Source organism: Cyanistes caeruleus, chromosome 3 (genome assembly GCF_971803275.1).
Source record: "Cyanistes caeruleus chromosome 3, bCyaCae1.hap1.1, whole genome shotgun sequence".
In the NCBI taxonomy this organism is placed as follows: domain Eukaryota; kingdom Metazoa; phylum Chordata; class Aves; order Passeriformes; family Paridae; genus Cyanistes; species Cyanistes caeruleus.
The window spans coordinates 16,083,132-16,108,160 of record NC_141703.1 but is presented as its reverse complement, the minus strand read 5'-3'; the positions used below and the strand labels follow the sequence as shown (position 1 = coordinate 16,108,160).

General features: G+C 44.7%; 1 protein-coding gene across 2 annotated transcripts in view; it reads left to right on the top strand.

Moving 5' to 3' along the window:
• Positions 1 to 25,029, top strand: part of RAI2 (retinoic acid induced 2) — a 45,380-nt gene that overhangs the window by 17,908 nt on the left and 2,443 nt on the right. The window lies entirely within an intron of this gene.

Genomic DNA, 25,029 nt, shown 5'->3' with positions numbered 1-25,029 from the left:
AGCGTGTGCAGTTATTTTGGTCAGAATTAGGCAAATCCATTCAGCAGCAGAGGAAAGGGGGGAAAAACATTATAGAGAAAGCACTGATGACCTCACCAGAGAGTCCCATAATACCAAATTCAGCACAAAAAATTGAGGGAGGGGGCAGAAATCTTTCTCTTCAGGGGGTGTTGAAACACAGTGTCCTGGAAATGCTCAGGCAACAGGGACCATTAAAGCACCCTCTTGGCATGGAGCTGCCCATTTGTGCCATCTGTTTTGCCTCACAGTGGACAGTGTTGTATCTTCCATGAGCATCTATATCCATAGGCTTCCTGCTAGCAGCCTGCACCTGATGCAGTGGGGATGTCGGTCTGCATGTTCCCTGAGGGACACGCCTTTCCCCAGGGCTGAGGCTGGGAGCAGCGTCAGTCCTCACCAAAAAGGACGATACAGCTTCCAGATTGCCACCAAGTTAGAGTAATTCAGAGGCAGTATGTCCAATTGTCTCTCAGCCAATGCTAGCAAGAAAGGAAATAATTTTACACATCAGCAATTTTTTATGATTAATAATATTATCCTGCCTTAATTGAAAAATGGGCTTGTGTCCTCAAGAAGAAATTAAGCTGCAGGAATTAGTATCTAACCTCTTTATGATGAATGTGTATTTTTACCTTACATTTACACTGCATATTACTGTCAGTGCTTTTAGAAAGAATCGTGCCGTGTATCGTCATAAAAAATTGACCTGCATTGTTTGTAGTTGCGTGGCACCATTCTGTCTGGCTTACTTGGCTTTAAGAGCCTGAACGCTTGGGAAGAAGCAGTGTGAGGATGCTGAAATCCTTTTAAAGGGAATTTATGTACAAACAGGAGGATGATGTGTAGGCTCTGAGCTCTGCTATCAGTTGTTATTGCTGAGAGATATTCACAGGGAGTCGATGCCAGACGGAGCATTAGCCATTGCTGGCCTCAGTGCCTTTGTGGGAAGTCGGTCATAAAGTCAGTGAAGGCTCCTGTTTGTGGGATTTTTAAACACCAGTGAATCATTTTACGTAATAAAGCAGTTGTCGTTGGATGAGTTTGTGTAAAGGTCTTTGTGAGCCGCTTTCTACCAAAACAAAGCTTCAGAAGGAGAGAGAGGCGATGCTGAAGGACAGGGAGATTTGTTATGCCGAGAAGAGAGCTAGCAGTTCCACTCTGCTGAGGTTTGCCAGGCACCCAGTGGGAGCAGGGAGCTGCTGCCTGTGTCTGCCAGTCTGCCTGCAAGCACGGGTGGTCCTGGAGACAGAGTGAATCACGACTTCAAGGTATTGTGCTCCTTCCATGTGTCCTGGGACTTTGTCTCGTGTGGAGCAGCCCAAAGAATCCAGGATTAGAGAAGATAAGAAGGTTTAGGTCTCTCCCAGTTGGACAGCTGGGCACAGAACAAAGTCAATAAAACTGCTTTCAACTATACTGCTGCCCTGGCACCATCCACGTCTCCTGGAGGTTTCTTGGAGGGCCATCACTTCAGCAGGAGACTCACATATAATGTGGTGTGTTTCAAATGCCTTGTTCTCCAAACATAAAACACTTAAATCAGCTTTCATCAACTTAAATACTGCTTACCCAAACCTTTGAATGTTGTGTGTCAAATCTCCCTGGAAACACACAGTGAAACATAGGTGCCTATGGTGGAATCACTGGTGCTTTCCAGTGTTCTTGGGCAGAAGGGTGTAAGGAGCGTCTTCCTCTTCTGCATCCTGGAATAGTGGGAGGATCCTCATGGAGAAATATGCCATCTTTCCTGGGGGGAAACCTGCCCACAGTTTGGGGCTGTGTAGGGAGGAGGAGGGTCTGGGCAAGGAGCCAGGAGTATCTGTGCATAGAGGGGTCACACTGGCTTTGCAGGGATGTGTGGGAGCACAGTGGGAGCAGCCTGGGCAAGGCTGTCCTTCCCTGTTCCTTCCTGGCCACAGCCCTTTGGACTGTGCCTGCCATGGGGACCCCAGGATCTCCCAGTGCTGCTGAGGGACAGTGGTGCGTGGGCTGGGGCTGTGTTTCCCTGGTGCCACGCTGCATCCCTGCTGTCAGTGCCTGCATAAGCTGGTCCTGGAGCATCCTCACACCCAAACTCTTGACATCTCTAAATTTGTAGCCAAGGTCTTCTTACTTACCTGTTCCTTTGTATTTCAGCCAGGTCCCTATTAAAGCAGACAGTGAGGAAGTCTGCATTAAAATGCGTCCTTCCATCCGTCTGTCTTCCCCTCCTCCCAGCCCCATCCTCCTTGTCCCTGGAGGAAACACTTGTCTCTGCCAAGATCCTGCCTCACAAAAGTAAACAATATGAAATTACAATAAAATGTTTTGATTTGCTGGGCCTGACATTCAGAAGCTGCACAACAGAGACTTTAAAAAAGGATTTTCTATAGATAGCCAGTGTGAGAGAGAAAAAAAAAACAACTCTAATATTGGGCATTATTTAGATCCAAGCATCAGTGCAGCATGAATGGAGAACAGAGGATTTTTTACCAAACCTGAAGGTTCTTAGGTTTATGCTGCAGTATCTGTCAGCAGCTTTCTGACTGGCATCTGTGGGTGACTGGCCTATTGCACAGTAATGTCAATATTTGGGACTCTTGTCTCTGTGTGTGTATATGTACTGTTGTTGCTTGATGCTTTAAGACTGGGTTGTGTACTGAAAGCCTTCAGAAGGAAATAGATGAGCTGAAACTTGTTTCTTCCAGGGCTCTACCACATAACTCAGAAGAAGGCAGACAAAAATGGAGGTGTAATCCCTGGGAGTTGAGCGTCCTTGGGCACTTGTATGTTTAGCAGGCTGGGTAATCTGCGCTGTCATCAAGATTTGCGGATTAGCTGTAGTGAAGTTAGTTGGCTTTGACATTTCATTAGGGAAGTTTTCCATAGTTTTTCATCCTACGTCTTGGGGCTGTAAATTGTGGCTGATGTAGGTTTGTTATGCTTACACCTTCTAACATTTATGCAAGTTGATGCTCAGGCTGCAAACATCTTATCTGCTGAGGATTTTTTAAATCATTGCTTGTTTATGAAAGACTAACTGGGTCAAAGGCTAATTTTGGGAAGGATCCGCTTTCCCCAGTGCTAACCAATAAATTTTCATCTGGATATAGTAAGTTACCCAACTGTTATCTCCTGAAAGGGGGATAAAAGCAAACACCATTTATCCTATAATCTGCAAATATTTTGAAAAGCGAACTGGAATATCAATAAAAGAGCTTATCATCAAGGTCTTGTGAGAACTCTTAAGGACTTTTGTTTAGAAAGCAAAATGTTAAATTTAGAGACAAGAACTGTGCAGATGAGGAGGGAATATGTACAAGTGACAGCATTGTAAATTGTCTCAAGGATTCAAGGGACCGGGGAAGGACACTGTGTCCTGAAGTCACTCTTTCTCTGAGATGTCTCTGCTGATAAGTGCCAGTTGTTGTTCCTTGTGACAGTGATCGAGGGGGACAAGGCGAAGGATCACCCTGCGGGCTCCTGCAATGGTGAGCAGAAATGGGGATGTGGCCTGGTTTATTTATGAGGGCAGAACATGCCCTCACTCTTCCAGTTGCTGCAAAGGACAATTCTGTGTCCTTGGAGCTTCAGTTGCTGTCCCCGTTATCCTCTCCCTCTGGAGTCCCTTTTCAGATGCCCCCTGTGAAGGGTTGCTGCCCTAAGGACCAGGGGTGTGGGCTGTGTGTGACTTGGCCAGGGGGCTGTGTGAGCCATGGGCTTTGTGAGCCATGGGCTGTGTGAGCCATGGGCTATGGGCTGTGTGACCTGTGGGCTGTATGAGCCATGGGCTGTGTGAGCCATAAGCTGTGGGCCATGGGCTGTGTGAGCCATAAGCTGTGGGCCATGGGCCCTGTGAGCCATAAGCTGTGGGCCATGGGCTGTGTGAGCCATGGGCTGTGTGAGCCATGGGCTGTGTGAGCCATGAGCCCTGTGAGCCATGGGCCCTGTGAGCCATGGGCCCTGTGAGCCATGGGCCCTGTGAGCCATGGGCCCTGTGAGCCATGAGCTGTGTGAGCCATGGGCTGTGTGAGCCATGGGCTGTGTGAGCCATGGGCCCTGTGAGCCATGGGCCCTGTGAGCCATGGGCCCTGTGAGCCATGGGCCGTGTGAGCCATGAGCCCTGTGAGCCATGAGCCCTGTGAGCCATGGGCCCTGTGAGCCATGAGCCCTGTGAGCCATGGGCCCTGTGAGCTATGAGCCCTGTGAGCCATGGGCCCTGTGAGCCATGAGCCCTGTGAGCCATGGGCCCTGTGAGCTATGAGCCCTGTGAGCCATGGGCCCTGTGAGCCATGAGCCCTGTGAGCCATGGGCCCTGTGAGCCATGAGCCCTGTGAGCCATGGGCCCTGTGAGCTATGAGCCCTGTGAGCCATGGGCCCTGTGAGCCATGGGCCCTGTGAGCCATGAGCTGTGTGAGCCATGGGCTGTGTGAGCCATGGGCCCTGTGAGCCATGGGCCCTGTGAGCTGTCTGTGGAGAATGTGCTGCAGAGGCACTGCTCCGGGGACAGCCAGGAGAGATGGCAGTGTCACAAGGCATTCAAGGCAAGAATCAGCAGGGACACTAGGCTCCGCTTTATAGTCGGATATCCTTGTCCCTCTCTGGCTACTTTGCTTCCTCACTTCTGCCTCTCTCTGTGTCACTGGTGCTCTCTCATATCCTTTGCTTCCCTGTTAACCTCCTGTCCCACAGTTATTGTCGACAATGGCATGTGGGCTCTGGCAACTGAAATCTGCCTTAATGCACTGCTTTGTACTTCTGTTACAAAACCATGAGTGAAAGGCAAATTTGAGTTACAAATTATTCACCATGCTCTACTCCAGATGAAAAATAGAAATAGTTAACATAAGTGTTGGACTGTGTATCTTAGGGCTTCAGTGATTTATCCATCAATTATGTCATTGTAAACTGAAGGTGAAGTTACACCTTCTTAAGTCTGGGATAACAAACGATTCAGCTGAACTTCTGCTGGGTACTTCTGTTTGAATTACTTTCAGTGAGAGAAAAGGATACAACAAGTAAAAACATCCTGCACCTTGCAACTGCTTAGGTTGGTTTGGGATAAATCAGCAGTTCCTGTAGCATGTATTCCTGTGATCCAGAAAGTGGAGAAATGTTAAAAATACAAGTTTGTGTATGTGCCCATGTGGACATATAGACAAATGCTGTTCCTGTAAGGCGTAAATATCAATTCTGATTATCTTAATATTGATGTAGCAATTTAGGAATAGCTTTCCAAGAGAAGGTGTCTTCAGTGTTACATTTACCAGCATAATGAAATCAGACAAGTTTTCAATCCATAAATCACAGTACAGTATTTGCCATTACAATTTCTATGCTTGTACTGAGCAAGCTACACTATCCAAAGAATGTTATTAAATCAAAATAATGAAATTGAAAATCTGTATTGACTCTTCCTTGGGTCTTTCATGTTCTTTTGTGCTTTGACTTGGGAATATATTTTGTTTGTTTATCCAACTCTATTCCCATGGTTACTTTATTTCTCAGGTTGAAAGCTGTCTGTCAAATCTTACAACCTTGTGTCATAAATCTCAGGATGCTCTTTGTAGTGTGTACTGGCTGCAGCGTAATACACATTTTCTACTAATCTTCATTATTTGAGAATTTGAAGCACTAAGGGGGTCCAATCAGACTACAGGAATCTCTGGCTTCAAGGCAATTGATAAGAAATTTCTTAATGGCTTAGTAAGAGACAACATAAATTTAAAGTTGATTTTTGGTCATCACAACCAATGCTATTGGTTAGAAATTGCTTCAGTGTAATATTCTTTCCTTCTAAAAGACAAACTTCAGGGGGATTTGTGTATGGGATTGACTACAGGCAGAAAGTAGAATATTTTTTTCAAGAGCCTTAAACATTGTTCTCAGTATATTTTCATTCCACACAAATACAGGCCCTGCAATTTTAACTGAGAACAGTTTTGCAGCTCACACTGAGAAGATGCCCTGGGACTCCACTGCTTGCTAGTCGCTTTGTTTGAGCTTTCAATCCAAATCAGACCTTCAGAGCTGGATTGTGGAGAGCCCATGGAGGCCTGTAAAAGAGCATGGCCAGCCCAAGTACACCTGTTCACAGGATCTGGCTTTCTGTGGTATAAACCTATTCTTCTCCAGCTTTCAGAATTATGAAAATAGATCACTTCCTCCACTGTGGTCAGAAGAATTTTTCATCCATCTTTGTCAACTGTTTTAGAAACACAGTAGGCATCCCTCAAGGAGTCTAATTTCTGCAAGATAAGGGCACTGCACAGCAGTTCTTTATTTATCCCTACATTCTGTATCTTCCCTAACAAATTCAGTTTTCCACTGCCTCTACTTCTAGTGTTCTCTGTAGCTTCATTCATCTTTTTCCTTAGGTCAGCAGCTCTAGGTTTTCCTCTTCCATTCACTTCATCTTCCCTATATATTTTTGGTTGGGGTGGGGGCAGGAGGGGGGTTGTTTGTTTGGGTTTTCTGTTTGGTTGGTTTTTCAATGCCCAGAATTCTGTATTTTGTACCCTGCACCATCTCCACTTTTCATAGCAACACCACATGCATCCCCAGAATTGTATTCCCCAAACTCCCTGCTGATGCCACATTTCCATGTGCTACCACTTCCTTCCACTGCAGCTAGTCCTAAGAATAAATCATGAAGCATAGTGGTCTTTCCTGGGACGGTGAGTGAAGTTTGAGATGAGTGGTGGTGTTCTGCTAGGAGGCGTTTGGTGACTGCTATCAAGTGGTCTTTTGATCCGGAGACAACTCAGAGGTTCCCACAGTTCTGTGATACAGATGTCAGAACTCTGCATCATTCCCCCTCTTTTTGCTCCTTGCTTCAGATTTTTGGGTCATGCTCTGGTCTCCACAGGATAGGTGTCTGACTTGATTTCAAAGTTATCTTCATCTCTGGGGTTGATCCAAAACAGCCCTCTGAAGCTATTGCACCAAAATCGAGCTGAAGGTAGGGTTTCACAACCTACAGAACCTGATGTTAGGGCCAAATGTGTTGTTCCATAAGGATCAGCAGCTGACTTCCAAGGTACTTGAGGAGAAAGTGATTGTGCCTACTTGCTCAAACCCAAAGACAACATTTAATTACTTCCTATAGGTCTGTTTTTAAGAAAAGGGGTTCCAGTGATCTGAGACCATCGGAATGGTCACCTGACCATTGAGATGACCAAATGAGACATCTTTACCAGATTAGTGTAGGCTGAAAAACATATTCAGATGCTAATGCTCACTCATCAGCATAGTAATTGTCTCTGGGTTAATAATAACTCCCTTTTTTCTTCATTTATTCCCCAAATTTGCCCTCTAATGGAAATCATGATTGTCACATGTTTAGAACAGATTTTCTTCACTGTGCATATGGAGGAAGGTAAAGGAAGTGATAAATCTCTAAAAAACAATATGATAAAATAAATCCTTTCTTACTAGGGGGCTAGATATTGAGCTTTTTACTCCTTTGGAGTCTTGATCTGTAGCTGGCCCTGCTGACTGTAAGATAACTTCTGCTGCAGCAGGACTTGAAGTGCCAGAAACTGCTTTCTTGCAGTCACATGGGAACCCCAAAACTGGAAACTGTAGATCACCATATCCAGTGAATAACTGGTGTGTTGGCTGTCAACAAGGATTAGATTGACGGAACTGAAAAAAAATACAAAAGAAAAGCAACCCCCAAAAAACTGTTAAATTTGGCCCTGTTTGAAACAAAGTAAAAACTTCAGGGTTTAGAGAATTTATGTCTTTCCTTTTCTTGCCTTCAATAATCTGAAGAAAATCCATCACCCTTCCTACCTGCTGCTGACACAAGAAATATTTTATACTTAGTTATTTCCCTCTGTTAGCATCTGATCAATAACAGGATCAAACTGCCAACTACATGCTCGTTCCTTTCCTCCCTGTGTTGCTGCTGTTTGGATAGGGGAATAATTAACTGAGGATCAGAGTGATGCATCTGCTGTAACCTAATGTTTCTGTCTCACCAGTACCCTACTGATGGATGGGCAGTTGTTCAGCTTTCTGTCATGGAGACCTTGGGGCAGGTTGGGGCGGGTGCTGAACTTCTCATCCCACTCCAGTGCAGTGTCAGGTGTCCTCTGGCTGCGGTTCAGCAGCAGTGATGGTTATCACCCAGCCTGCCCTCCTCCCTTGACTAGAAGAAAGGGAAAACAGGACGAAGGCTTTTGTTCCTGCAGGATAAACCCCTTCAGCAGCAGCCACAGGATGCAGAGTGGATGCTTTCTGCTTGCAGTCCTCCCTGTTCTGTGGCATACAGGCTTCAGCTAAAATAAACCAGTATTCCATGAACCTTTGAAGTGTGCTTGTCTTCTGAGTCACTTCCCTGTTGCTGACGGGCAGTGTGATGCTGAGGGATATGTTGCCTTGCATCACACAGATGTGCTCAGCCATTCAGCCTCCCACTTCATTTCCTATGTGAGTGGCAGCTTTGCCTTTCTGGACAAACATCTTCCTTAGGGTATTTTCCAAGACAGTGGAAAGCTAGGATCACTGGAAATGCACATACCCTGGTGCCACTTCCGGCCTCTGAACGTCCTTCCCTGCTTTCCCTCTTTGCAGATTATTTGTCTTAGTAGAAGGATCTGGGAGCAGTGCCATCAAAACAGGTTGTCTTCTCTCCTGTCTTCTGTGATGGCGACAGTGCAGATAGAAGTGTGGCCTCACAGGGCGAGCTGGCACGCACACCAGCAGTGCTCCAAGTGAGCTAGACAGACCACCACCATCAGAAATCACATCCTTCTTCTTGATTTTACATCCTACAAGCAAAGAAAAAACTAATGTTGTAATGCTCTGGGCTCTCTTTTCTCTCCCTGAGATTGCCAGTTACATGAAGTAATTTGTGATGAGTCCAGAGACCCCCAAAAGCCTAAATGCTTTTTGAATGAAATTGCCTGTAGGTCTATTTTCTTCTTCAATCAGTCCAAATACTTTAATTTGATAATGTTGAGATCCTTACCTTCCAAACAATATAATTAATTTAGTTTTAATTAAAGAAGTTCTTCCTTTGCACTAGACTGATTCTAAACTGGCTTCACTAAATCTTCTTATGCTGTAAGTAGCAGTGACCCAGATAAACACATTTGAAAATGCAACTACTGAAACTACAGTATGTTGCCTTTGTAAGATGCTGCAAAAGAAAGACTAAAATAGTTCTATACATTTACAAGAGTAACAAGTAGCATTATATCTTTAAAAGCAAGTTCATAAACCAATCTAAATCTTACATATTTCATGTACAGATCTATGTGAAATAAGTGTTGCTTAGCTTGGAGTCAGAAACTTAAAAGTCACAAAGAGGCCTATGAAAAAAAATTGATTTTTCCTTTTGTGGATGACCTTCTGCATCATGACAAGGCCTTTTGAAAAAAAGAGGAGATAACTGTGTTTAAGAATATATCATAATGCAACCACACTTCAGGACCATATAGGCAACCAGGATAAGATGACATTTCTGTTTTCCTCAATGCCTGAGTCTGCAGCTTCAGTGACTTTTTGATGTAAAGTCTGAATTCTAGTTCAGCCAAACCCTCCTGGTGCCCACCAGCCACGTAAAGCCAAGGTCTGGAGAAGACAGCTGTACTTCACTGGCTGTGTCAAGGATGTTGCTGAAGGGCTTTGTTTAACACTATATGGGTGAGCCCTTTTTAGGGTCCTAAAAATTGGTTGAGGAAATAAGGGGATACTGCCCCTTGTCCAGATGCGCATTTTGTGTGTCAGTGTGTGACAAATGCTGTTCAGGATGCTCTCGTACCAGCTTCATGCTGCTGCTGGAATGTGCTCCAGCTACCTTGTTCAGATCTGATTGCGTGTAAACACTGCTGCTCCAGGAGCAAATGTGACCAGAATTTCTCCTGGTAACTACTGCCCAAGTCATGAACTGCATGGAAGGAGCTGATGGAACTCAGGAGTGTTCAGACTCAGCTCTGCGTGGCAGCAAGCACCCGTGCCTGTGGCTGATGGATAGGGAGAGCCAGGCACTGGTGGGGCAGCCTGTGGGGTGTCCCTTGCACCCCATAACTTGGTGAAGTGCAGACCTTTCACCAGTTTCGGTTTTGTGGGTTTTTTAGACATTGGCGTCAGCTGTGTTTACACAAAGAAGAAATATATGCTATTGGGAACAATTGGATAATAAACAACCTTTAATTAGCATTGAAGATGCACAGAGACCTAATCCCTCAGTGCCTGTTTAGACAGCTAAACCCAAACATGTGCTGGTGGCTGGGTCCTGGAGAAACCTTCACCCAGAGCAGCAGCTGAATTGTCCTTAATCACTGTAAGGACTGGGCAGGGTTTACTCGGTGTTTTGGGATCTACAAAGACCTATTCTCACCCTTTAATTTATTTTTGGTAGCAGTATGCTCTCCTGTTTACTGTGCTTAGCATTGAGCTGTAAAATTGCTATTGTCAGACAAAAAGTCAATGGATTTTATTGATTCTTCATGCTTTTGCAGCATTCTAGGGGAGCCTTTCTACTGGACATGGAGGATGCCTGGGGGTGGCAAGATGAGTGTGCACTGGAATGCATTCACCATGGCTGCCTTCCATGTGAAGCAGTGGGTGCTGGCACTGACCTCACCAGTGAGGTCCATCCAAGGGCTGCCATCCCTCGAGATCACTGCAGTTAACCTGCACAAAGTGTTTTCTGGGAAAGATGGCCCTTTCAGTTGCATCAGCCAGCCATGGAAATGCAGATTGGTTTGTTGCAGCCTGAGCTGTCTTCCCTGTGGGGAAAACTGTGGATGCTGAGCTCAGGGCAGCTCTGGTGCCTTCTTGTTGTGGAACACAGTTTGACGGAGTTTATGGTCGCTATACCTGCCCTGGTGGCCACCCTCCCCAGTGCAGCCATGGCCAGCAGCTGTCTGCTTGGCTTTCTTGAACGATGGCACCTTTTCAGGGAGGATTCAGTTGAGGATGTAAAGGGTTTGCACTCGCCAGGGAACAGCTGTCTCCTCTGCTTTGGTTTGTGCTGCCCAGATGTTTACCCAGCTCGACTGACAGTTTGGCACATGAGCATGTCCACTGACAAGCAGTAATAACAGTGGTTTCTCTTGGTTGCTGCCTTAGCTGTCAGGACTTCTTAGGGCTTCTTTTGCAACCCCTGTAGTGGTGCAGCTTGTTCCTGCTGTGCATCTCATATTGCAGACGCCTCTGGTTTCCCTCAGCCACCATTCTGGGCAAAGACAGGCCAGCAGCAGCCCCTGGGAGCCCAGTGGCCTGGCACATGCTGCTTCAGTACCTCACAGACCACCCATCCCTGCATGGGGGGTGCCTAGATAGGACAGCCCAGCTGGAACCATAGACTTTCTTGGGGTAGTGTGGCACAGAACCACATTTTCCATGCAGAGGACCTGAAAGGTCCAGCAGCACTTCTGGTCAGCAATGGCTTCACCCCTTGAGCATGGGGCAAGGGCAGAGATCAGATGCTGACTGTCCCACTGGAAGGGATGAGGGGGAGCTTTTGCAGGTGGCATCTGCCCACCCCCTTTACCCAAAGCAGGCTCATCAATGAACATAGTTGTTTTCTTTAATACCCCACCAAGAAAATACAGAATAATTTATAGTGCTCTTGCTGTTTCAATCTGCAAGGGCATCATTTTCATAGCCAGACTTGCTACCTGTTGGAGTCTGGAATACAGTGTGTACCTTTGTTTCTGATACTTAGTTCTAAGATCCAGAAAAACACTGAATTTCATATAATATGAAATTCAGGAGCATGTTTTCATGGTGATACATGAAAACAAATGTTAAAGTTAGATGGAAAAAGCTAAAAGTGTAAGTGTGTAGATTAGAAAGTTTTTTTAAATCACTGGGTGAAAAAGTTAGTTTAGAGAACAGGAGACAAAATGGAGGATTTAGAGTGTTGTCTCTTGTCCCTTCTTCTTCTTCATGTTCTTCTAGAGGTTTTTGGGTAGTAGTAAGTCATTGGACAGAGAATGCCTCAGTGCAGCACAGAGGTGATGGGTCATTGGGTCATTAAGAAAAATAATATACGTGTCTATTGTTAATTGGGTAAAAATAGGTATAAAGATAAAAGAACTGCTTATTTTGGGGCCATTTTGTGTATCAGACACAAAGTGTGCCACAAGGTCTTGTTTGTACCATCAGAAGAAAGAAAGGTACAAAATTGCAAAGATTAACCTTGTAACCAGCCTGGAGAGACCTGTTAAGTTTTGTGATGACCTTACAATAAACACGAGAAACAATATTCTAACGAGCTTGGGAGTTTTCTTCGAATCATAAGAACTGAGATAAGCAGGGCTCCCCACAAGGGAGGATCGCAAAAGAATTCAGTCCAAAGGAGGCTGAGAAATCCAAGAATAAAAAGAAAAATACAGAAGAAATGCAGCAGAAACAGAGAAACAGAAAAAGGATTTTTTGGAGAAAAGTTACACTACCAACATAAGCATTTGCCTGAGGCAAGAGGAGCAGGTGCCATTTTCCACAACTTACATGGGCTATAAGCAGTTTTAGTCCCTAAAGTTACTATATAATTAAAACTACTTCCTCCTTGCTTGCTAATCTCCCAGGCTCTGTTGTGCTTCTTTCTTGGAGCTGCAGGAGCTGCAGTAGTTCAAGCCCTCAGTGTCCATCCCTGGTCCTCTGGCCAAGGGGCAGGGGGTCACTCATGCAGGGGACAAGGTGCTTAAGAGCTTGCAGTGGGGATAGGGAGGGTTGGACAGGCACGGGTGGTACCTCAAGGCTGTCCCCATTTCCAAGGGTATGTTTGGTGGTGGCCCTATCCTAGTGGGAATAGGCATTGCCACCTCAATAGGTGCCATCTCATTGTATACCCAGGCTGAGGAAGAAGGACTGCGTGCATTACCCGTGACAGTGGTCCAGTGTGGGGTGGGGTCAGTGGGAAAACCTGGTGCCTCAAGGAAGAGAGGACTCAAAATGGTTAAGCCATTGGGAGTAGCAATGCTGTGGCATTCCCCATTCTATAGAGTACAAAAAAACTCTTAGCTCCAGCAACATGAAAAATGTGTCAGGAGAATATATCACTGCCTGAAACAGAATATACCCAAAACACCAGAGACAAAAGTACCCTCAGACCTCCTTGCTCAGAGCTGCCTCTCAAAAGTGCTTCTATGGGGCTGACCTTCCCCCCAGCCTGCTCTTACACTGTGGCTGTATTTGCATTAGTGCAGGAGACGAGGGGGAACAGCCTCAGGCCCTGTCCTGTTATTACAAGGAAAAGCTAGGACATGGTACAGCCATGGAGGTTTTTATTTGTATGTTATTTGTTTGACATTCCTAAAGGGAGAGCCTGTGAGAAGTATGAACTTCCCTAATAGAGCATCACCTTACATTTTCATGGCAGACAGTCTGCTTTGTCTGCTGAGGTGGCCTGAAGAACCAAGAAGATTGACAGCAAAAGAAAATTACTCCAGAATTGCACCAGTCTTCTGGCAGGTTTCTGGGGGGGGTTCTTCACTGTTAGTTTTATTCTTCTTTATTTTTTATTTCCTTTTCTTTGTTGTTGGTAGTAAAGGAATGAAGCTACACAATCAACTTTATTCCTCCACTGTCTACAATCCATGTACCAAAATTCAGTTCTTTGAAGAACTGACTGTGTGAGGAATTAATGCCAGGCTGCAGCCCTGTGTGCCCTTACATGCTGACATGCATGACCTCTTACATCCAGAGCTTCATTGCCATAGAGCAGCAACACCTCACCAGGAGAGCTGAGCCACAGTCATGCTGTGAACTGCATTGCTAGACAGCTTCCTGAGGCTGAGCTGAACAGCCAAATACGAAATCTCCCAGTCAGATTTATTGGAGTGGGCTGGTGACGTTCCCCAGAGGACTTACGATCTATGGTGATGGATGATGCCGATCCATTAATGTAGTAGTCTCATCTGGGAAAGATGTAATTGTCGTTCTGCATCCTGCAGTTTCCTGAAGTTTTTCTGAACATGTAATAGCACACATTGCAGTGGAAATTACTGGTGAAAAATGCTGCAGTAAATATGTCAGGGGCTCTATATCCTACGGCAGTGTGCTTCTCTTCTGGAACCACGCAGCCATCATTAAGATAGGGGAGGTGATAATAACAAAATTTGGTATAGTGCACTCATCATGATGTACGTTCTCGCCAAAGGTTTGATGGAAAATAAGGGCAGGACTGACCTTGTTTCCTCTTGCAATAACCATCTGCAAATAGTATTCATGTTGACTTGTTCATAGAATCAGGAAAATGGTATTTATTTTTACCTGCCGTAGCAGTGCTGTTTTTACAGTACTGCTTGCCCTTCCTGCATTTCCTGAAATACAGCCCTTTTCCTCTGCGTAGTCTGAGTCTGGACCCCTGATGACAAAGAGCATTATTACTTTTTTGTGTAGTCTTGGCATAGTTTGGAATAGTCCCACCTCCATGTATTGGGAGCAGTGTGTCGGTCATAGCTCAGATACCAAAGCAGCTGGAGAAGACTGTGTTTAACTGACTAGAAGATCTTTGTTCATAGAGCATCAAATTAATAAAATTCAGACAACATTCACTCTTAGACTGACTAGAGGTGCTCTGGCAGCAGAGAAACATGATGAAGAGAGAGGAGAAGGCACACTGGAGGAATGAACCCACAAGGAGTGGCCACCAGCTATTCTGAGAGGGAAGGCAGCCCTGTGCCACCTCAGTGAGGGTGTGCGTGGATGTGTGCCCACTCATCCTCGTGATTGCAGTGGTAACTGGAATCCAAGCTGAGCTCTGTGCTTCGTGCTATCATGTCCCAAAATGACTGCTTGTCTATGAGACCTCACAGTCAAGTGGATGAGGCAAAAGGCACAAGAGAAGTGCTTGCTTGTATGCATGTGCATGTGGGACATTTGTACGCACTACGGGTAATGCAATTTATTGCAATCTGTAATTGCAGAGAGATCTTAACAAATTAGAGAGATGGGTAATCACCAACCATATGAAGTTTAACAAGAGCAAGTGCCAGTTTCTGCACCTGAAACAGAGCAACCCTGGTCTGTGCATGAACTGGGGAATGAGAGGCAGGAGCACAGTGCCACAGAAAGGGCCCTGGGGTCCTGGTCAATGCCAAGTTGAACACGAGCCAGCAGTGCCCTTGGAAGCCAGGAGGGTCAGCTGTGTCTTGAGGGGCATCAGGTACAGGATCACCAGCTGGGCAAGGGAGGAGATTGTCCTCTGTGATTGTGCACTGCAGTGGAGCAGCCTCACCTCAAGTGCTGAGGGCAGTTTTGGATGCTACAGCACAAGAAAGACATTAAACTGTTAGAGAGTATCTAAAGGATGGCAGCAAAGATGGTGAAGGGTCTGGAGGGGAAGCCATGTGAGGAGCAGCTGAGGTCACTTGTTTTTTTTTCAGCCTGGAGGAGACTGAGGGGAGACCTCATTGTGGTCTTCAATGAGGGGAAATGGAGGGGCAGGTACCGATCTCCCACGTGTTACCAGTGGGAATGGCCCGAAGCTGAGTTGAGAGGAGTTAGGCTGTGTATCAGGAAAAGGTTCTTCACCCAGTGGGTGGATGGGGACTGGAGCAGGCTTTCCAGGGAAGTGGTCAGAGCACCAACCCAGAGAGAGTTCAGGAAGCATCTAGACAATGCTCTCAAGGGCATAGTGTGGCTCTTAGGTGGTTCTGTGCAGGGCCAGGAGCTGGACTCAATGATCCTAATGGGTCCTCTTGAGCTCAGTGTGTTTTATGATTCTGTGATAACCTGGACTGGTTGACTGAACAGTGGTAAACTCAGTGGCACTGACATGCAACATGACATGCAATATTTTAAGTATTTTCTGTTATTTACATACTACTTGTGGTCAGTGCATCTGTCAGAGGCGTATTTCCCAGTTCAATCTAGCGGCTTCTAGATGGGAAAAATTGGTCATTGTTGAGAGGTTTTGGGGTTTTCTTGTTACATCCATCAGCACCATTGTGCTGCATCTCATGCTGGTGTTATTTCAAATTCAGTCAGAATTCATCTGACATCTCGTGCATCATGTCATGGTGGAGAGAAGAGGTCAATTCTCTTCCCCTCAAAGTCAAACCAGGAAACACTTGGTACAAATGCTGTGAGGAAAGCACATGTAAAATGATGTGAGATTCAAAGAAAAAATGCTGCATTTTTTAATCACATCACAGGAGTCTTGCATTTTTCTGTACCTTATAAACAAAATTCTTGCAGTGGTTAAAATTTTTGCAAGGATGAAAATAAGTGGCCTTTTTTCTTGGAAGTTTTTTCCGTACGCACATTATGAGATAGGGTGGTGCATGAGTGCTTGAAATCTGCTGTGTGCATACTTTCTGCTGAGGATTAGTTCCATTGAGTAGCTGATGAAATGTTTGGCTTGGCTTATAAAAGTGATAGGGAGGGAGAGAAGGAGAGTCAGTCTAATAAATCTGAAACTATGAGCATTAACTTGATTTTGAAGTGGCAGGCTGATGGAGCATTTGGTTACTCATGCTAGTGGGGAAGGACAGAGCATTAAATAACCATATTTTGCATAGAGGGAGGGAAGATTCTTCTATCCTTTGGCTCCCCAGGCAGCACTCCAATACTCCTGCACCTTTGTATCTGCCTGTGCTCTCAAGTGAGACCCTATCCCACAAGAGAAGACAAGCTGACAAGTCTGTTATTTATTGCCAGCTCTTCATCCCTAGATCTTCTCATTTAGGACTATATCTGCGTCATAAGAAGCACCAGTACCAGGGTTTATCCCTTTCAGCCCACAGTGGCAAGCTGGGTGGCACACACCTGTGTGGTTAATTACCTGCACGTCCTTCCCCGTGTTCTTAGGCAAGAGCATTCGTACGTAACCAGGAAGGATCTGTGAGCTGGAAGGTTCAGTTTTTCACTTGGCTTTGCTTTTCTTCTCATTATTTATTTATTTAAGCCAGGCTGTATAAGGACGATGAGAGGCTATGTGAAAATGCGGCTTTCAGTTGATTTAAGATGAGTTACAGAAGTGTTGGAATTTGCTATTCTAACCCCATGGCTTTATAATAAAGCTGAGGTTAGCCCTATTCCGGCCCTGTCTGCACCAAGAAAAAGTGGTTTTTAACTGGAGCTGGTGTGCTGTAAGAATGGATGGGAAAGGGTTTGCAGTGAGTCTAAAGGACTGGGTTTCTCAGGGCAGGTGTGGTACTAGTGGCACCTCACATCATTTACTGGATTTGAGCTGGTGAAACTGGTTTACTTCTCAAGGGGGTAATCTGGTGTGCTTCACTTTTATGGCTAGTTGGGAGACAGACAAAGGGGTCAAAACCATGTTTGTGTAACAGGGAAAAATCAGATTTTCTGCCTGCAAAAGCGATATAGCAATTTAAGAACTGATTTTTAACTTTACCTCACTAACCTGTTGGCTGAGACCTGTTTACACATCCATGGCAGGGTCCCTGTCCTTCTTAGAAGGAGCAAGACAGTCACATCAGCAAGAAGAGATGGGCAGTGGATGGCAGCCTTTGCCACACTGATGCTCATCTGATGCTGGAGAAGATCAAGTGGATGTGGTAAAAATATCTGTGCCTGGGATCAGTGGAGAGTCAGGACAAAATAGGAAGCTGGGTGTATCAGAGAAGTGTCTCAAACCTCCACTGGGGAACTAAGGAGGCTTTGAAGTCATTTAACTGATATCAAACTTGGAAATCCTTTCTAAGAACTGAAATGCTTTATGGGCTGTTTAATAAAGCACTTGACTGGAAAAGGAGCAAATATTTTATTAGGCTGACACTGAGTGCTTTTTGTTTCAGGTTTTGGGGGAAGCAGGGCTGGCAATTATGTTTAACTGGTATCCTTTTCCTCTTGTTATCATTGGTGTATTGATTGCTGGGAAAACAAAATGCGTGGGTTTTAAAATTTACTGTAAAGTAAGGGCTCTCTTGTTTGTTTTGTTTAGCTCTGTGTATTCAAACCAGCTCATTTTTCTTTGCTTTGCTAGCGAATATAATGTTTTGATTGAAAATGATACTAAATAATCAGTTAAGTGGGATATTTAATGACAGGAAAAATTCTTCAAAATATTTTTTCCCATAGGAAAATCATGCGCTTCACTTTCCGAGCCTAAAAATGCTAGCATGAATCTGCATTCTTTGTATGATCCTACTACAAAAGTAAATATGTGGGTGCACAGCATGCATGAAAGCCATGGAGGTTAAGGTATAGTAAATCTCAGGATCTCTGATGCAAGACAGATCCCTAGAGTAAGTTCAGTCTTTCCCTCATAGTTTTAATTTAGACATTCTTAGACTCACAGTCCATTGTCAGTTTTCCTTCCCTGTGGGAAGCTGACCTACTGTGTGAGAGGAAAGCCTGGCAGATGAGAAGAGCACTTGATACTGAGGAAGGCCTTTGTCTCTGTGTCCCATAAGATCCTCACAGACACACAGCTGATGTGGGGGCTGGATGAGGAGACGGGGGATTGGAAACTGGTGGAGCAGGCCCAGCAGCACAAAGTCCAGTTGGGTTGGGTGACTTGATGTGTACTCCAGAGGTCAATGCTGGGTCCTGCCCTGCTCAGCCTCTTCATTAATGATCTGGATGATGGGCACAGTGTACCTTCAGAAGTTTGCAGATTACACAAAACTGGCAGGAGTAGCTGATACATCATAGGGTCGTGCTGCCATCCAGAGGGACATCAACAGGCAGGAGAATTGGGCTCACAGGAGCCTCGTGAAGTTTGCCAAAGAGAAATGCAAAGCCCTGCACCTGAGGGAAAGCATCAGTACATGCCAGGGGCCACTCACCTGGAAAGCAGCTCAGCAAGAAAGAACCTGGCTGTCCTGGTGGATACCAAGTTTACCATGAGCCACAAAGATGATGGGCTAGAGCATCTCTGCTGGAGGAAGTTTGTTTTTTGGAAGGGTGCTGGTGAAAAGATAAGCTTCCAGGGCTATGCAGGCAGCACCTTCCCATGGTAGGTGCTCAGGGCTGGGCACTGACACATCTGTCCTGACATGGTGCTGCAGCTGCTGATGTCCCCATCCCAAGGGACTGCTTCATGCTTTGAATGAGACATCTCCACACTGCCAGCTGTATAAGGGGAAAGCTGATTTAAACAGGTACTTCCATAGTCACAAAACCAAGTAACTTGTCTTCCCAGTTTGAACAGAAATTAGGAGCACAAAAGCTGCACTATGTCAGAAGCCCCAGCTGGGTTGAAGGGACATCACTTAACACGTGACTCAGCAGTAATTGTGGCTGGCAAATTTATATTTGTCCTCCATGTGTCAGGTTTAATACATCAGATTTCCATGCACTGTCTCCACCTCAGAGTGTGTTTTCAGTTTACTGGAAGCTAAGCAAGTTGATGCTCTTCAGGCATTTGTGTACAATACCAAGGATAAAAAATAAACTACAACTGTAAAGGTTTTATTTTCAGAAATCTGGTGAAAGGTTCCTCCAAGTATGATGGGTCAGGGACCCTGGGAACAGGCCTACACTGCAGATATGAGAAATATTGAAGATTTGGGAATATCAAGATCAATCTGAAATAATTTCAAGGTTGCCCTGTTTTTATAGTGCTGGCTTACATGTACTAGTGTATAAGGTATAAGCAGTGGTGCTTTTGGAAGCAGAGCCCATCAGTTAAGTGTTACAACCAGTTAGTGAAATAGTTTGTAAATGGAGTAAAAGAAAAGGGAAAAGGCATCCAGGAGTACCAGCAGTAAGTGCCATCCCCTTACGCTTCGGGTATGTCAGTTTCATCTGCAAATGTAGGGGTTTTTGTGAGGCTTTCAAATTGGGTGTACAAACTGACTACAGGTTGAAATTTGTCAGGAAAATGTTCTATTCCTTCCACAGCATTTATTGTCTGTCTTGTATATGTTGCCCTTGAGAGTGAAGGCACTGGTTTCAGGCCCATGACAGGATTTTTTTTTTCAATTGTTCTGATTTGTTTTTAAATGAGAAAAAAGTGAGTTCTCTTCTCCCCGGAATGGATTGCTAACTACAAATTGTTGACAACAGCAATATAGTTAGCAAATATATGACTCTAACGTGCTCTTTGCAGGCGATTAGCCTGTGCAATAGGCAGACGGCCGTGGTATTTATTCAACTGAACTATTTAAAAGACCGAGGTACCATCGGTTAGTCAAGCTGCTACATTTGAGAACGATCATGCTGTGTGCTGAAGCAGTGTATACATATTGTCCATGTCCCATCTATCACGTGCCATTTTGCACTGCTGTAATGATTTCCTTTCTCTCTTGTTTCCCCAGGGCTTAACAGCTTGGATGGGAGCCTTGACACAAATAGCTTTGTTTCTTGAAAGCATCCACACATGCAGCAGTGGAAAATAAACCTGTTGCATGATTTGCATTGGAGCAGTATTCTCTAGCATCTTTTGAAGTAGTCTGATGAGGTGCTTATTTTAACTACTTCTTGGCAGCATTCAGCTCATCCTCCACAGCGTAGCTTCCATAGAGTAGGAAGTACCATCAGGCAGTTCATACATGGTGAACAGAAGATGTGCAGAGGCATGGACAGCAAAGGCTGTGGGTGTTCCATACTGGCAGTGATACCCTGGTGTAGTCCTCCCTTCTCTGTCTGGCTGGTGCCAGAGTGAACCCTGCGCATCTTTCCAGTGCCTTTCTCTCCTTGCCTTCAATTGATGGATGGAACCTCCTAAATCTTAACAGGGAGTTAGTTGTTGGGTGTTTGAGTCAAGGGACTGAGGTGGAATAGGGCAGAACTAAACTGGGATGTTTCCCTGGTGCCCCTTAGAGGAGACAGAGAAGTGTATGCTCAGTGATTCCCTTTTTGTGATGACCAAGCAGTGGTCATTGAGCCCCTCACCTTAAGAAATATCCTGTGGGTTTCTGCTCTGCCTGCCCCATACTTCGGAGTCGTTCACCATCAGCCTGTCTGCAGGCAGAAGGGGGACAGGCCCCACTGGCCCTCATGGTGCCTCTGCACCCAGCTGACCTGGGTGGTGTATTAAAAACAGCACCACAAATGGTGCAACATGGGGGGAAGGCAAGCTCACCACTAGCTATGAGTCGATTACTCCTTTGCCCCTTGGTGCTTGAGGATTGCACTACTAAAAGCATACATGGGGCAGCCAGGATTCTCAGTCCCAGGTACCTGAATGAATAGGTTAATCTGCAGGAAATGTGAGAGGCAAACACTGCTGAAATAGTTTGTTGGTTGCACGTGGGAGAGCCTACCTGTGTGTTGTGTAGTAATAGTTCCGTGTATTTGGCATATGAATGCTCACTTTATTCAAGTTCATTTTTTCTATTTTAGCAACAAAACAATAGTAATAATATGGTAAAGCCATTGATAGAGATCAAAATTTGTAGCATGGAAGATGATTTGTAGTTGTTTGGATCAGTGACATCAAGCAGTGGGTTTTGGGAAAATACTGAAGTCCATATCCAACCATAATTTTGTTCCTGAGCAGCTCGATTAAACTTTTCTGTTTGCTACTGTGTTTATACTCAAGGGAAGCCCCATTTTTCCAGGAGATACTGAGCCAGGCGTCCCACAAAGGGAGCATCTAATCCTTTCCCATAGTGTGCACAGCACAATTTGAGTTCTGTGTAGACAAGAGGTACAAGCCATGGTACAGACAAGCAGGCAGAGCGCAGGGAGAGCTGTGCTGCAGCCCCACAGGAAGGCACCCAGCAGCCCTGAGAAAAGTCTGTTGCACAGCCATCAGCAGGAGATAAAAAAATAAGCTGGAGTTATCACTACCCTTTAAAAGCATTTGTGTATAGCTAAGATACCATTTCCTGTACAGTCACACACATCATTGCACAGTGCCATGAACTTCGCTCTTATCAGCACCCTGATGGGAAAGCTCGGGTTATTTACAGTAGGGCTTGTTTCAGTGTTTCAAGCTTCTTTTCAGTTAAAACCAACAGCAAATTAAATATAAAATAGATAAGTAGGGAAAGTGAAATTGATTGTCCAGGACCGAGGTATGATAGGCAGAGAAAACTTAAGGCACTTCCTCTAGGTTACATTACCTTCTTTTATGTATATTAGATACGTGAAACTTACTTTAAAAACTGGCAACTGAATTTATGTTTAGTGAAGCAGCAATTTTAAATGACTGAAAAAAAACCCCAAACCCCAGCACATGCTTCAGGTTGATTTTGTTTACAGCAGAAGAATAGTATAGCTAGCACTGTTAATACCAATATTGAAATTTTACTTTTGTTTCAGTCACTTCCATGAGGATTTAGAGTTTTGTATTGTGTACACTATATATGTAGTATATAAAAAAGGAGTCCAGGAACTACAAAATGCCTTTGGACAACTTCAGTCTGTCTCTTGATCTCAGATGTTCAAAGTTTCCTCATTTGAGACTTGGGGACTTGGATCCTTTTCTCTCTGCCTGCTTACTGACCTTGATAATAGATTTTTAGTCTAACACGTGTTTAGCAGCCCTGGGATTCCCTCCCAAATGAAACTAAAAATAGCTTTACAGGGAACAAGATCAAGTTGTGCTGGACTCTACTGTACCTGGCAGCCAGCTACTGCCAAACTGCAGGCTGTGGGCAGGATCAGGAAATAATTTTAAGTATGTACATATATATTTTTTATATATGTTAATTTTTTTTTCTATAGTGATGACATGCTCAAGAAGCAGGTGTACTGGAAGTACAGAAAGGTACATTCACTTGTACATACAAAAAGTGAGGGGGGAGGGAACCCCACCCCAAACCCATAAACCTGGGTCAAGGGTTGCCTTTCTTGTCTCTTTCCCCCCACACAGTGGGGCCCTCCCAGAGGTAGTGACCTGGCTCCCAACAATACATATTTACAGATCCCAGGCACATACAGGATTCACTGTGGAAAACAATACCTGACTGTGCTTTCAAAAAAACCAGGCAAGATTACAGGCTTTTCTCTGTGATTTCTGAGGGTGATAGATGAGCTCTTCTTCTCCCCATCTTGGTATTTCCTCTGCCTCCAGCCCTGTCACCTATTAAAGCAGCAATGGGGGAATTTTACCATGTTTTATACTTTCATTCTCAGGAGTGATCTGTCTCTTCCTCCGTGGATCCCTACAGCATGCTAATCCCTCAAGTCTCTTACACAGCATGATTTTCATCTTAATTTTCCTGTTCCTCAGTGTTTAATGGGTTTGCTGGGGGAACAGGGAGTGGTTTCGTGTCCCCACCAGATCATTAATTCTCTATGAAAACACCCCAATCTCACACTTCTCAAGCAAACAGAAACATTGGGAAGAGGCAGTGTCATGTGCAGAACACTCACTCAGCTGTGCTGCAGCAGCTGGAGGAGCAAAGATGCTGGTGTGCACTGCAGAGACCAGAATGGTCATTTGAAAAGCAGGGAGGAAGAGATTATGTAAGAGCAGTAGAAAATAGCTTTTTAATTTCTTAGCAGAAATGACTATGTGTTTTTTTTTTTCAGCTTAATCTGCTGAGCTGTCTCCTCATAGTCTTTATTTTTATAAACAGTTACTCTTCTTTTTTTTTTCAAAACAACACTGGCCCAATGGTTTTCTTACTGATACTTGTCACTTTCTGAATAAGGAATTTGATTTTTGCTCCTCTTTTCAGTGCTTGGGCATCTCTGCCTTCCTGTCTCAGCCAAAGCTGGAAAAAAGGAAACAAAACAAAACAAAACAAAAAAACAAACCAAAAAAACAAACAACCCAACCCTATATTTGTGAATCTTTTCTGCAGAGCATTTCATGAGATGGGAAAAATCCAGAATTATTCTCCTTAAGCCAGCAGCAGGAGGAGAAAATAAATGATTCATATGTTTACTTTTAAAAATCCTTTTTAAGAACTCAAATGCACCTGATAAATTATTAGCATTTCACCCAACCAGCCTCTGCTATCAACTCCTGGCATTTCTGTAGGTAGCCCTGTGCTCATGTGGTATCTCACTATCAATCCGGGGATTTACAGGTCTCAGGAGAGAATTAGTAGATTACCCACTTCCTTGCCTTCAACATTTTTTAGCCTCTGTGGGGTTTTGGCTTTTTCCCCTTTCCCTTGGCCTCTTTGCAGGTTTGTTGGTCTTACACACATCTGTGCCAGGAAATTATTTCTGTGAGCACCAGAGCCATGTAAAGGTTTCTTTACATGCTCTTCAACTCAGGCACATCCCCAAGCTGGGACCATTCACCCAGACAATTTCAGTTTCAGAATGGTGATGCCCTCCCTGTCATCTCCTGTCATCCCAGGACCAGTGTGCCTGCAGGACATGGGGAAGTACCTTGCTCCAATGGGCCAGAGTAGCCAGGCAGTGGTGATGGCACATCATTTGCTTATAGGGAGCAAGATTCAGCTGTGTGCTGGTGAAAAATGCACATTTGGGGTGTGCTGGTGCTTTCCCATGGTAACAGAGTTGAAACTGGACAAGTTTCCATGGTGATTATTACTACAGCAGGATTCTCTTCACACTTCAGGAGGGGCACGGGCAGCACCAGGCAAAGCAGCCAGGCATCAGCCAAAGTCTGCTGGCAGCAGCTCACAGGGCAGAAATTATATATCCTTCTAAATAAATGGGTATAGTGCCATTAATTTACTGATTTTTTTTTTTTCATTTTTTTCCCCAGGGAAGTGTTGATCTTTAGGGGAAACAGGCTGCGCATTTCATCGTGATCATGAACAGAAAACATCCCTGTCCTTTTTTAATTGCTATTTGCTTGGTTGATATAAGAGTTGGGCTGTCAAAATGGATTTTAAGTGCTTTTGGGGTTTTTTTTTCCCCAAGTCTTTAATGAATCAGGTGCCTGGTTCACATTACTGTCTCTGTCTAACTCTGTGGCAGGGTGAACACTGGGGTTTGGTTTGGTCTTGCTTTGCTGTTGTGTGGTCATGCTCCTTTCTGATCCTGCACATGGCAGTTTTGGAATGAAAAAGGGACAAATATTGAAGGGGAATGAAGTACCCTTCACGAATGGTTGAATATTTCTTGGCTGCAGTATTTTTAGAAATGTTTGTTTTGGCGCTTCTGTTGAGTTAAAACAACATGCTGTCACTCAGCTCTGATGTGCATTGTCATTATGTGAAGCTTTGTTTAAAAATGTGGAATGGGCAACCTGAGTCCTTGTTTCAGGCTGTGTAC